The 13,369-nt window shown below is 37.6% G+C and overlaps 1 protein-coding gene across 5 annotated transcripts in view; it reads right to left on the reverse strand.

The window, feature by feature from the left end:
• Positions 1 to 13,369, reverse strand: part of RBFOX1 (RNA binding fox-1 homolog 1) — a 1,372,937-nt gene that overhangs the window by 872,299 nt on the left and 487,269 nt on the right. Inside the window, exon 1 of one of the 5 annotated variants that reach the window (XM_076351318.1) lies at positions 1,933 to 1,983. The exons of the other annotated variants lie outside the window; for them this stretch is intronic. The gene's annotated coding sequence lies outside the window, so the exon portion shown is untranslated. Of the gene's footprint in view, positions 1 to 1,932; positions 1,984 to 13,369 lie in introns of those variants that run through there. 5 annotated transcript variants of the gene reach the window in all.

Genomic DNA, 13,369 nt, shown 5'->3' on the forward strand with positions numbered 1-13,369 from the left:
AGAAAGAACATGAGGAGTAATACTACTAACAGCAGTAACACCTACATGCTCCTGTCTCAAGAGTGAGTGTGAAAATTAAGGAAAATTGTCATTCTTAATTCTTAAATGTGTTCATTAGACAAGAATTAGGATGATTACTGCTCACAAAATTCACAGTTTGAAAAACTGAATCTTTTCAATAAACACAACGGTCTCATCATCAGTTTTCTCTCCTGTTTATGCAGCATATACCAAACCGCTGACACTGGTGGCATTTCTGCACACAACGGGGGCGGGGGAGGGGGAGAAGCAAGATATTTCAGAGTATAATGTTTGCCTCAAATCAACTTCAATCACTTCATATGTCCCAGAACCGCTGAAAATTATTATTAAGCTTTTGCTTGTTTGTTCATTATTAATAGAAATTATTTGGAATACAGAATACTGTACAGGTACTGCCCCTAGATTTCAGCTTCAGCCATGTTTCAACTCTTCTAGAGATTTGCTGAAAAGAAGCATCAAAAGATCCTCCTTATCGATTCTACTATCAGGCAGTTTCCCTACCTTTAGCCTTATGGATAAGAACATGTTTAATGGTCCCATCTTAATTACCAGAACTGGCTAGGGAGGGCGAGTGGCTAAAGGACAAAGCAGCGACTGTGAAGGACATTTCTAATCTTATCGGAGGTTCCTTTGGAAAAAGAAATACAACTTCTATCTCCACCCCAGTCATTAGTCAGATATAAACAGCTATTTGACTTGACATGGTTATAAACCGTATTATCACAGTCCACGTTCTCGCTTTATGCAGTTTATAGGAAGATGGATGATGGCCCACTACCAATTCCAGTTAATGGGGTTAGACATATTTCCAAACAATATGTGCACGGTAAAGGTATCTACGTGTGAGCAGGGAATGATTCACTGCACTAGTCTTGTGTATGAGAAATGAATGTTAAAAGAGGAACTTTTTTAACAAGGAAAATAAATTCAACTCTCATTATTCAACTTATCCTCTTCTAAGAACCCATAGGAGTAAAGCTTTTTTCCTTCTTGATTTTTTGCCCATTCTTTTCAAACAAATAAATGCAACATAGACCATTGTTTTCAATTATAATACATTAGTTAAGTTTTTTACTCAAGCCTCATTTTGAGGGTAAGGGTTCTAGTTCTTTTGGTTTTGAGTTTTTACAGAACATTATGAAATGTTTAATAACTACTTCACTTACAGCAATTTTACAGATCCTTTTTAGTTATTATTCACAATTATTATTTACAATTATTTAGTAATAATTGTAATATTTAACACAAACTTAAGAATTTACATTTCCCAAGTTTATTGCTAAGAACTTGTATATTTGCATTTTAAGCATTTAAACTGAATCTTGTGCTGAAGATTGTTCATTAAACATAATTTTCTGTATTAATCTGTATTTTATGTTTACTTAAGCTATTACCTTTTTGCACAAAAATATCAACAACTCACAATTAATCATTTTTGCAAATTGTAACTTACATATTCCCAAGTCTCAGCCATCTACAACTGCTCAAAACTTCCTTTATTTCTACAGCATTAATAAAAGGGCAAGTGTCTAGGAAGTCACATGATTCACAATTATTAAATCCTCATGAGTTTCAACAAGGTATCAAAGTAACTCACTTAACCTAAAATGTACTGATTACTTACAAAGGATTAATAAATGGAATTTTTAGCAGAAAACACGTACACTAGTAAAATAGAGTCAATGCACAAAAAGTATCTCTCAGTTATCATATTCTCCATGTTCCTTCAGTGCTTGCTTACAATCTACTACTATTAAAAAAATAATTCAAAAATCCCAGAATATTTTTTCCCCATCCTTTCCCTTCAATTCTCTTACAGGAAAACTAGATTCCAATCTTTTTCCTCACTTGCTTATGCTAGATCCATCCCATTTCCCATAATTTGCCTACCGTATCACTCAGCACCAGACGGTTGTGCTCAGAACCCAGCAGCAGTCCCCCTTCAGTGTGCCCACACAGTTACGTGTCTCAGAGCTCCAGAAGAGGAGCTTTCCATGTGAGAACTGACGATCTGTAAATTTAATTAGCCCGACTGAAACATGAGACAACTACAGACTCCCACCCTCTGCAGACCTTTGAGGATTTGTGAAGAATCATTAAAAGGGAACCACTTCATTCAATGTCCCTTCAGTATTTTCTGTCACTTTCCAATAGTTTACACAAAAGCCTTGTTCATTCCACTGTCCCATTACAAGCAATTAAATCTGAGATTTAAGATAATGACAAAGAAAATGAAAGGGAGTCAGGTGACTAATATTGTTACACCTAATAGAAAATTCCAGGTTTAGTCATCAGCATACAATGTGCTCCAAGTGTACAATATGTTACTGCTAAGTGACTTTTCTATTGCTAGAAAACCAAATCAAAAACTCGATTGAAACAAATATTGTGCATTACCCTGACAAAGCTAAAAGTCCAACTGGGACAAGAGAGACCAATAAGAGAAGTAACAAAATGGAAGTCATATGCTGAATGCAAGCAGGATACACAGGCAACTCTTTTGGGGTAGGGGGAGTTTTCTGAACTGATGTAACTGAGATGAAAAAGAGTCGTATTCATGCTTTTATACCAGTATTTCCAGTCTTCAGGACCTACCAAATCAAAGCCTTCGTCAGTTTTCCTAATTTGTTTTTCTGTCTTGGCATGTATTATCTTTTTTTGTTTGTTTCAGACACATTTACAGTGACCTTACTGCACGATAGGTACTTTGTGTTGCAACAAGGCTGCAGTCAGTTATCTAAACGTAAATGTCTAGTGCCGCTTTAGATACCATGGGATACCCAGCCTGGACTCCATCTGCTCCTTCAGTGGCACAAGTCTCCTGTAAATCCAAGGTCGTATCTACCAGACCCAAGCAGATGCATCAAACTGCAGGCATTAGGGGTGTATGTAATTATCAAGGTATATGCCATGCATTGTTTACAAGCAAGCCACAAAGACAGAATTATACATTTCCAGATTTTGGACTGTCATATTACTTAAGACATGACTCCTTAGTAAGTTTTATCCAATGGCCAAGGAAGTGACTAACTTCTCACATGCCATTAAAGATGATGCAAAGTAGAAAACATTTTAAATACAAAGCTATGCGAACAATTATTTTCCAGCTGTTGTTGTTCTTTGTCTATTTAGATTTATTTAAACATTTGCATAGATTTTAATTATATCAAATATTAACTCTGCTGATTTTTAGCTATGCCATGAAACAGCAAGCAGCTATCAGCAAGTTTGCTTGCTTCTTTTAAATGAAAAAAGCATACCAAGCTTTTTTTCTGTCAAGTCATTAGGTCTTTTGCATAGAAATTTGAGTAATGGCCTATAGAAATAAAGAAAACTGAGACACTGGTAAGTTATTTAATGATACTCCACTTTTTCCATACTGCTTACAAAAATACATTTTTCTTACTAAGAAATGTTTAAGACGCAGGCTTGCAAGATACATAATTTGTAGCTTGGCACATAATTACTATTATGTTCCTCACACAAAGCTCATCATTACCTCCTGTTTTTTGCATGATAGGACAACTATGGCATCATAATTAGCTTTCTAATAAAGCACTTTCCTTCTATCAGAAGTCCACAGAGTTACACGTATCTATCTGAGGACTCAATAAAAAGCATGAATATACAATAAAAAGCAGCTAGCACACTCTAAATAAATGTATTTGAATACATTTACACTGTGTGGCAAAGCTGCTACTTAAAAAAACTGAAATTTAACCCCCCATTCAACTTCAGGAACTTTAATTAAAATATGAATTTCTAATTGTTTATAAAAATATAATACTCAGGAAGTGAAAAATACTATATAAAACGTTCCATGCGATTTGCATTCTGAAACTGCTTCATGTTTTAACTAAAGATTCAATAAATATTTTTTACTGGTTTTATTCCATGAATTTATAACACAAACAAAAAGTAAAAATCTAGTTGCACATAGTGAGCAAGAATATGAGCTCTCTTTTGAAACCCTAGGTCAGGAGCAACTTCAATTACTGTATGCTGGAAAGACACGCAGCACATCTGAAATACAAATTATGGAGAAGATAATAGGAGTCCATTATAGTTGGGCTGTTGGCCATAACACTATTTAGTTGGGGGGGAGGGGAGGGCAAAGAAAAAATAAAAGCCCCAACAAAATACAAAGTCTAAGCAAAGTAAAAACGGTGCCAGATAAAAATTTTAATATCTATGCAATGTATAATTATTTGATTTTATTTTAAAAATATTAAGAAAATTCAAAATGAGGATATTATTTCATTTTGATGCAAATAAAATCAATGCATCTATTTTCATGACCACAGTATGTTTCAGTAATGTTAAGCCATCAAATCAAAACAGTAACAAAAAAAAAAAACCAAAACACCCACCCCACAACAAAAAAACCCCAACCAAACCCAAACAAAAAAAATGCCCCTTAAGTTTAACAGGGATGAAGTTGTGGGACACACAAAATTGTGTTGAAAAGAAAAGCTGCAATTGTCTAATAAAACTTGAATTATGATCCATATGAATCCATATCCATTATGATCCATTATAAATTTTAGTACTTACCACAGAATACTTTATCACTCTTTAATACTGGGACTAAAACTACATGATGATTTTCCCTCAATACATACAAACTTTCCTTCCCAAACAGTATTTCATATTTCGCATCCACAAAAATACGTATTTTTGATGTTTCCTTATGTAAGAAAGTTAATTACATTTAAATAATCCTCAGTAAATTCAAGTAAATGACCAAACTTTAATTCCTGGTGGCACTAAAAGTACCAAAAAGATGCTTTTGCCAACAACTATACACGGCAATTTTTCCATCTTGTTGTCATTAAAATTATAAAGCAGGCTGCCAAGAAAGGGCTCAGAACAGACGCTTTGAAACTGGTAACTTTTTTTACACATCTCTGCATAACTAAGACACTGCTGAAATAACTGTGATTCAGTGAATACGCTATAATGGAGATTTCCCATAGCGTGGCAACAAATCCACAAGGGTAATTTAAGCAGTACTGGAAGAACTGCCTTTTAAACTTCTAAATAAAGATATTCAGAAGCTCATATAATTGCCTGGAATCTCTGGAGTGACTTCAGAAAACAAATTCTGTCAAAGGGTTTCCTCCCAATGAAGGGTCACCTTAAAGACTAACAGGGGAAGACAGCAAATCCATTAGATCAAGTGACCAAATCCATGATCAGCTTGAGATTTAGATGCAAAAGAAGAAAGGTGTCAGAAAATTAACCAGCCTTTAACTGGGCAAAGACTAAGACCTAAAAGTGGAAAGAAGTGTAATGGAATTGGTATCAATTTATCAGTGGCAACCCTGAAATGGCTTGTAACGGCAAGTAAAAGAGGATAGATGGAGCAAGTAAAATACAAGCTCAAGTAACCTGTCTAGTGAGTCACTGAAAAAAGCAAGCCCTGTAATGCTAGTAAAGCCTCAGGAGACAAGTTCATTAAGCTTCTAATCCATGGAAGGAGTGGTTGAACATTATAATGCTAGTTTCTTGCTGAAATTGTACTATCTTATCGAGCATTCAGATTTTATAATGGCAAGTACATGTATGCACCTAAATATATAGTGTACAGTCATACATTGCATGGTAGTGCCACCTTACTTATCTTAAGATTATTTTGCATGATACCTCTACTCCCAGCACCCTGAAATACCAAATCTAACTTCCAAATAAAAACAGGGAGTGCAACTGTCCTGGTTTCAGCTGGGATAGAGTTAATTTTCTTCCTAGTAGCTGCCACAGTGCTGTGTTTTGGATTTAGCATGAGAATAATGTGATAACACACTGATGTTTTAGTTGGTGCTAAGCAGTGTTTATACTAAGTCAAGGACTTTTCAGCTTCCCATACTCTGCCAGTGAGGAGGTACGCAAGAAGCTGGGAGGGGGCACAGCCAGGACAGCTGACCCAAACTGGCCAAAGGGATATTCCGTACCATGGGACGTCATGCTCAGTATATAAGCTGGGGGAAGTTGGCCAGAGGGCAGCGACCGCTGCTCAGGTACTGGCTGGGCATCAGTCAGCGGGCAGTGAGCGGTTGCATCACTTGGGTTTTGTTCCCCTCTCTCTCGTCATTTTACTTTCATTACAATTTACTATTATTATTATTTTAAGTATTAAACTGTTCTTATCTCAACCCACGGGTTTTCTTACTTTTCCTCTTCCAATTCTCTTCCCCATCCCACCGGGGGTGGGGGGAGGCTGAGCGAGCGGCTGTGTGGTACTTCATTGCCGACTGGGGTTAAACCACGACAGCAACGCAGGTAGCACTTGGAAGAAGAAGCCAGAATAAATTCTGGCCTACACGACAGGGCATCTCTTTAAAATGACAAAATAAGACCATAAAGGGATATTAGAAGACAGGCACTTAACTCAGACTCAGGGTAATATTCTCCACTGGGAGTATTAGCACTTAATTGGGAACAAACTAACTGACTGACTTAATTCTGATGTATTGCACCATCTGTAGAGTACAGGTTATAATTGATAGGCCAGCTGGATGTGAAATAAGGTACAGTATGTGAAATGTTGTACTATGTTTCTTACTCATTATTACTTTGCAAGTGATTCCTTTCTATTAAAGTTTAAATTGTCCTTTCCATTAAATGGGCATTGTTTTGTACTTATTCCTTGTTAATTAATGTTACGAAATAGGTCACAGCTTTCAGTGCATGAGAAGACTATCACTTTGAAAATCTCCTTGTTATCTCTCTCCACTATAAAATTATCTTAACAGTACACATGAAAAGAGGTCATGGAGTTGCTCATGACCGTGATCCTGTGCAAACACATGACTAAGTTAAAGGAATTTCCTAATTCTTGTACTAGCTCTGACAAACTGCAAAACACATTTCCATTAATTTTTCAGCCTAGCTACCTACCTGAAATTTCAGACCAACTAAGATGAAAACTATTGGTTTGGGGACTAGTGAGGTCTACAGCACTTTATTGTCTTCATGCTACTGCTAAGATAATTTGGTCTGAGAATTATAATCTTGCAGTTGGTTTATTCCAAAATTTGGGCAACTTTGCAAACCTCTTAAATGTACTATAAAATACATTTCAAGAGCTGGTCAAGAGTGCCTGGATCTTGGAACAGGCTTCCTCCTATTTAGTATAACAAAACCCAAAGGGCTTAATCTGAAAGTCCTGAAGGTAATGGCAGACATGGAATAAGACACATTTTGAGTATCTTACTTTCACTGGTATGCAAGTACTCTCACCAAGGAATTTACCTAATTTACCTAACTGTAAGGCAAAGGAAAATATTTTCAATATGACCCTACATAAATCCCTACTACCTTAGCATGAAGTGAAGTTATTGTAACAAATGGGTTTATTGATGGATTTAGTGATTTACTTCTATATGTATTTGCATGAATGTAATAGGGCAAAGAGGACAGTAAACAGAGAAACTATGAAATTCTGACTCACTGATTGAGTAGGAAAATAATTTAAAAATGGTTAATTGTAAGGAGATGTCTCCTCTGTAACCTAGGATCTAAAAGGACCATTCAAATTTTTATTTTCATTTCAAAACTAGTTGAACTGACAGTCAGTATGTGCCCCAAGGCCATGACAGTCCCAAATGCAGTGATTTTAAATCATTGTCTCATACTCTGCGTAAGTATATTCAAACATACAATGTATGTAAGGAGCTGCTGTGATTCCTCGAGCTTATACTGCAAAACCAAACAGTATGACAGAAGTTCATTGAAAGAAATAAATATAGCACAATTGTTGAAAAACCAAAACACGATCTGCCATTCAACAAAAAAGCCAACAGCTCACTTTACATGTTGATTTTTGCTGTTTCCTAACAGACATAACTAATTTTGTACTCGTATGCATCAAGAAAAGAGCCCTAGGCTTGGGTTTTAATTTACAGCTTTTACCAGATAATTTCCAAAATGTTACTGAAAGATACACTTCATTATATTGTTTCTGTCATTCATTATGTTGTACCCTACCGGTAACCAAATACATGTGGAAGTTATTCGGTCTCTAAAAGATCAGGATTATATTTGAATTAATCATTTTTTGCAGAAAAACAGAAACATATTTTGAGGACAGTGGTTTTCAAGAGAAACTCAGAAACAAGCTTAACTTCATCTCATAAATGCTTCTCTGGTGTTTCAAACATTTTCTAGGGGAAACAAAAATAACTTGAAGCTTCTTCCCTCCTGAACCATACTGTAAAAGGTCACTGCAGATAAATCAATGCTAGAACAGCAGTCATTATTAAGCTCCAAATGGCCTGAACTCTTCCATTTTCCAGCAGCAAATTTTTGTTCAATATCAATTAAATCTATTATACAAGTCATCGCTTCATGTCCTGCACATATCAAGAAGTCTGTACACATCAACACAAACACAGAAATACCATGTCTGTAGAATCTACACTTTAAATATATGCTCAACTGTTTTCTCATGTGTCTTCCCTAAAGCAAGAGAACACAAGAAAATTACGACAAACAGTTAACAATTATTTTTCCTTGACTTCTATGGATTACCTACTGTTCACTACAAGAAAGTTAATCAATAAACAGAAGTTACATTGGTAAGGGGCCACAGTACTGTATATTACACTGTTACGTCATACAGTAGATCCAAATTTAATCCAAGATAAAAGGCTCCATGAGCATGACATAATATGTGCAATTTCCATTTTTATTTCTAACATATTGATCTGCTGAACAGCTTGCAATAAATGCCATAAGCAATATGCCACATATACAACATTTAGCTAGAAGGTATACAATCTACCTCTTCCAATAAATATTTAAATGTATCTACACAGAAACAGAAAAATTGAGATTATTTAGAAACGCTACTTGTGTTATCTCTTAAATTTTTATCAAGTGTGTTGTCACAATGCCAGGGCAGCATGAATTCAGGCTGCTTTGTATGTCAGGCACACAGCAGCATAAATAGAGATAACCTGAAATCAAAATCATAAAACCAATTGATAAGCAGGAATATGGTTTAAAGGATGAATGATGACAAAACACCATATGTAAATCCTATTTTTACTCTAACGTAATACATACACACGTTTTAATTGCCTACTTCCGTAAAAGCAAAATGAGGCAAAAAAACATGAACAAACCAGACAGGATTTACTCCGTTGCTTACATTTTCAGACTTAAACTAGAAATATTTTAGGGCACATATATAACATTTGCTACAAATTTTAACAGCATACAATACGTTATGATAAATCTTTACAAAGCTGAAAACAAAACCCTTTATACTTTTAAAAATACATCTCAAATTAGTATAAATGTATGACTTATTCCAACTAACCTTGCCTTATTAAAAAGTAAGCATTAGGAAAGATTATGACACGAAGTGGAAGAAGAGGGCAGACTTCTAGCCAAGGGTAACAGAGGAACACATCCAGGAGTCTTACAAGTCAAAGCAACAGCAGGCTGCAATTCTGGCTCCAGTTAAGGCCATTATGTTATCCACTGCAATTTCTATTAACAGTAGATTTAAAGACAGGCGGTTCCATCCTAAAAACTAGACATCAATGTAAATCTTCATTTAAATGTTTAACTTCTCAAAATAGTTATGACATCCCCATTTACCAACGGTTAAAACTGTACCAGTGGCTCAGTATTCTGTACATTTCATGAAATTTGTTTCCTGCCTCACCAGTTTCAAGTATGAATAACTCGTGGTTAAAAAAAATAATAATTATTAAAAAAAAAAAATTACAATTCCTAATAAGAAAAAAAAAATCTGGTGAAAAACTACCCAAACCTGTTCTCCAAACACATAAAAAAAAAATATATATTACCCATATGTAACTGCAAAAGTTTTTTAATGACAGTGATTTTTCTAAGATAGCTTTAATACTGAAATTAAAGCACACACAACCACTATGTAGACAAAGTTCATTGACTGGGATGCTCAAGAAGAAATCCTAAGGAAAACATAAATTTTTTGGAAGTGTTTGCCTCGCTAGTTCCATTTTATATTTCAGTGCTGTTCTGTATCTTTGAGTATATTAGGATAGGTATTTACATCAAAGGCTATGGCTGATGAATCAAATGGACAGTGACAAGACTACAGAGAGCAGTTTTCCTGAAACTGCATTCCAGGACAAGCTCGGTAACTTCTATTACCCCATGCCCCAAGGACAACCAAAGGATCTGATTTCAAGCTCAGCTTCTTTTTCATAGAGCCAACGTATCTCCAACAAGCTGAGCAAAAGTAACCTATTTCTGTGAGACAAAAGAGCTCCACTAATGCACAAAATTCAGTGAGCCTGAATCTACGAGGCAGCATTTCATTACATCTCTCATCTCTGCGACACAGCTACGTTTCTTCATCATGCCTTAAGGAACTCACAGGACATCAAATTTCTACAGGTTTTCAAACTACATCTGCTTCCTCCCACTTCCACAGTCTGTAGCTGGGTGTACAAATGTAGCACGGTCCAGCTATGCATGCGTGGTTCAGTACTTCTCAGAAAAATCGGATTCAAGAAACATATACTACCAAACATGCATTTCCATCAGTTCCTAGCCAGTCTGTGCCCACAAGCCACAGACCGCTGAAAAAAAGCGCATCTTTATTGGACAGCTCTATACAGAGCTTGTGATTTACAGCACTGCCCAAGTTAAGGCAGTAGCCAAGGCTTCCCTACTTAATTTAATAAAAGACCTTTTTTTGCAAAAAAGATGATCAAGAAAGCAAGATGGGGAAGGTGCATTTTTCAGGTCTGATCAAACTGGGGAACTACTTGTAGGTGCTGGTTCTGGACTTACTAAAGGAGGGATGAATGGGGTATAGAGGAAGAGAGTGACAGAAAGGCTCAGGGGAAAAAGAAAATTAAGGACAATTTTGGGGGGGAAGGTGAGCAATAGGACAAAAGAGAGAACAGAAGAGACCCAGCTGAGAGTAACATTTTGTATTTTAAGAGACCCTTGGTTATGTCTTGGCTTAGTTATATCTGCAGGATATATCACTTCTCACAAATTTTCCTGCAGTAGCCTTTTGATGAGGTGGCACAGTAATAAATGGGAAGATAATTTGATGTGTTGAACTTTTATTGCTAGTGAGGAATCAGCTCCCTGGCTGAGTCTGCAGTACAGATAGCTGGAGGGGGAGGGAGAACTCCCCCAGATTAAACCACTAGCAAAAGGAGAACAGGTATGGATTTCTCATAAAATAACTTCAGCAATAAAACAGAGCAGCACAGAGTACATGTAAGAATTAAACCGTGATTACCAATGGAGTTTATTAAGTTGGCCTGCTGTTTTAAAAAAAAAAAAAAGCGGGTACACACACACACACGCAGTTTTCACAAGTACTGGGAATTCACAAGTGCGCTTCGCATCACTGAAAAATGCAAGTGTTCAAAGTCGAGCCCTAAAGGTGTAACCCATACGTATAAATCAGTAGTGCTCCCCCAAATTGCTACTTGCTTTATCGAACAATTTTCGCCCCACTGTTTGTTAAGACTGACCACATTTCATTTACATTCATTTCCTTTTTTATATGTTTGCATGTAATAACTAAAGAGAATCCAAAGAATGAAGAATTTTAGAGGTTTTAGAGAAAAAAGAATTGAAGAACACTATCGAGTTTTACTGTACATCACTGTACTGGGTGCCCGTGCCCAGGCACTGGCAGCGGGGCTGCGGGGGCCTCTGTGAGGAGCGGGCAGGGCTGCCCTGTGCCAGACACAGCCGGTTCCAGCACAGGGCACAGCTGAGCCCCTCAGCAAGGCTGGTGGCGCCTCTGGGAAAACATGTTTAAGAAAGGGCAAAAACCACTGGACGGAGAGAGGAGGAGAGAATAAAGAGAGCGAGAACCAGCAGAGGGGACACCAAGGTGGGAGGAGGTGCCCCAGGCCCCAGAGCAGAGGCCCACACAGCAGCCAAGGGAGGACCCGCACTGGGATGGAGCAAGCAAGCGGCTCGGTGGGCATTTGTCTGTTTTTGCCAAGGCCAAGCTGCCACCGTCACCTCTGTCTGTCTCTGCACACCCAGCAGATGCAATTTAAATTTATACTTCCTTTTGCCATACTAATCCCACTATAAAAATCACGTAAAACCCATTACTTTAACTGACTGAATTTCTGATGGTTTTCTTAAAGTATGTTTGTTTCACTGATACATTGGACGCTTTTGATAAAGAAAAGCTATATACATGGTTATTTCAACCATTTAAAAATATAACAATAGAAATCGTTGAGATGTGCTTATTCTATCAGGCTTTAAGACAATTTTCCATTTCAGGAAAAGTAAACTGAAAAACGTTGTTAAAATTGAGACCTTTTACAACAACGCTGGAAAGCTGCCTGTCGGAAAAGGACCTGGGGGTGTTGGTCGACAGCCGGCTGAACATGAGCCGGCAGTGTGCCCAGGCAGCCAAGAAGGCCAATGGCATCCTGGCCTGTATCAGAAATAGTGTGGCCAGCAGGAGTAGGGAAGCGATTGTGCCCCTGTACTTGGCACTGGTGAGGCCGCACAGGCTCGAATACTGTGTTCAGTTTTGGGCTCCTCACTACAAGAAGGACGTCGAGGTGCTGGAGCGTGTCCAGAGAAGGGCAACGAAGCTGGTGAGGGGTCTGGAGAACAAGTCTTATGAGGAGCGGCTGAGGGAACTGGGGTTGTTCAGCCTGGAGAAAAGGAGGCTGAAGGGAGACCTCATCGCTCTCTACAACTACCTGAAAGGAAGTTGTAGCGAGGTGGGGGTCGGTCTCTTCTCCCAAGTAACAAGCGATAGGACAAGAGGAAATGGCCTCAAGTTGCGCCAGGGGAGGTTTAGATTGGACATGAGGAAAAATTTCTTTCCTGAAGGGTGGTTAAACATTGGACCAGGCTGCCCAGGGAAGTGGTTGAGTCCCCATCCCTGGAGGTATTTAAAAGATGAGTAGATGAGGCACTTAGGGACATGGTTTAGTGGGTGGTGGTGTTGGGTCGACAGTTGGACTCGATCTTGGAGGTCTTTTCCAACCTCAATGATTCTATGATTCTAACGCACAAGTAAATGCATTATTGCTCTGAAGATAAAGTGTGCTTTAGTAACGTGCAATCCACAACAGTGTGCCTTGAGTACAACTGCATTTGCTGTACCGACTTCTTTGCTACCTGTACTACCGCTTTCCTCATTACTACTAAGATTTTCTTTGTCTAAAGAAGGTATATAGTTATGCTGAGTGGCAGGCCATAGTTAAGTTAGATGCGTGGTGTCACATGAAGCTTACACTGTATTTAGAAGCACTGCTATGGGCAAATTACATGAGTAAAACCAATAAAAATAAATAAAATCTTGTCACACGATGAAAGGACACAT

Source organism: Aptenodytes patagonicus, chromosome 13 (genome assembly GCF_965638725.1).
Source record: "Aptenodytes patagonicus chromosome 13, bAptPat1.pri.cur, whole genome shotgun sequence".
NCBI classification, from domain to species: Eukaryota; Metazoa; Chordata; class Aves; order Sphenisciformes; family Spheniscidae; genus Aptenodytes; species Aptenodytes patagonicus.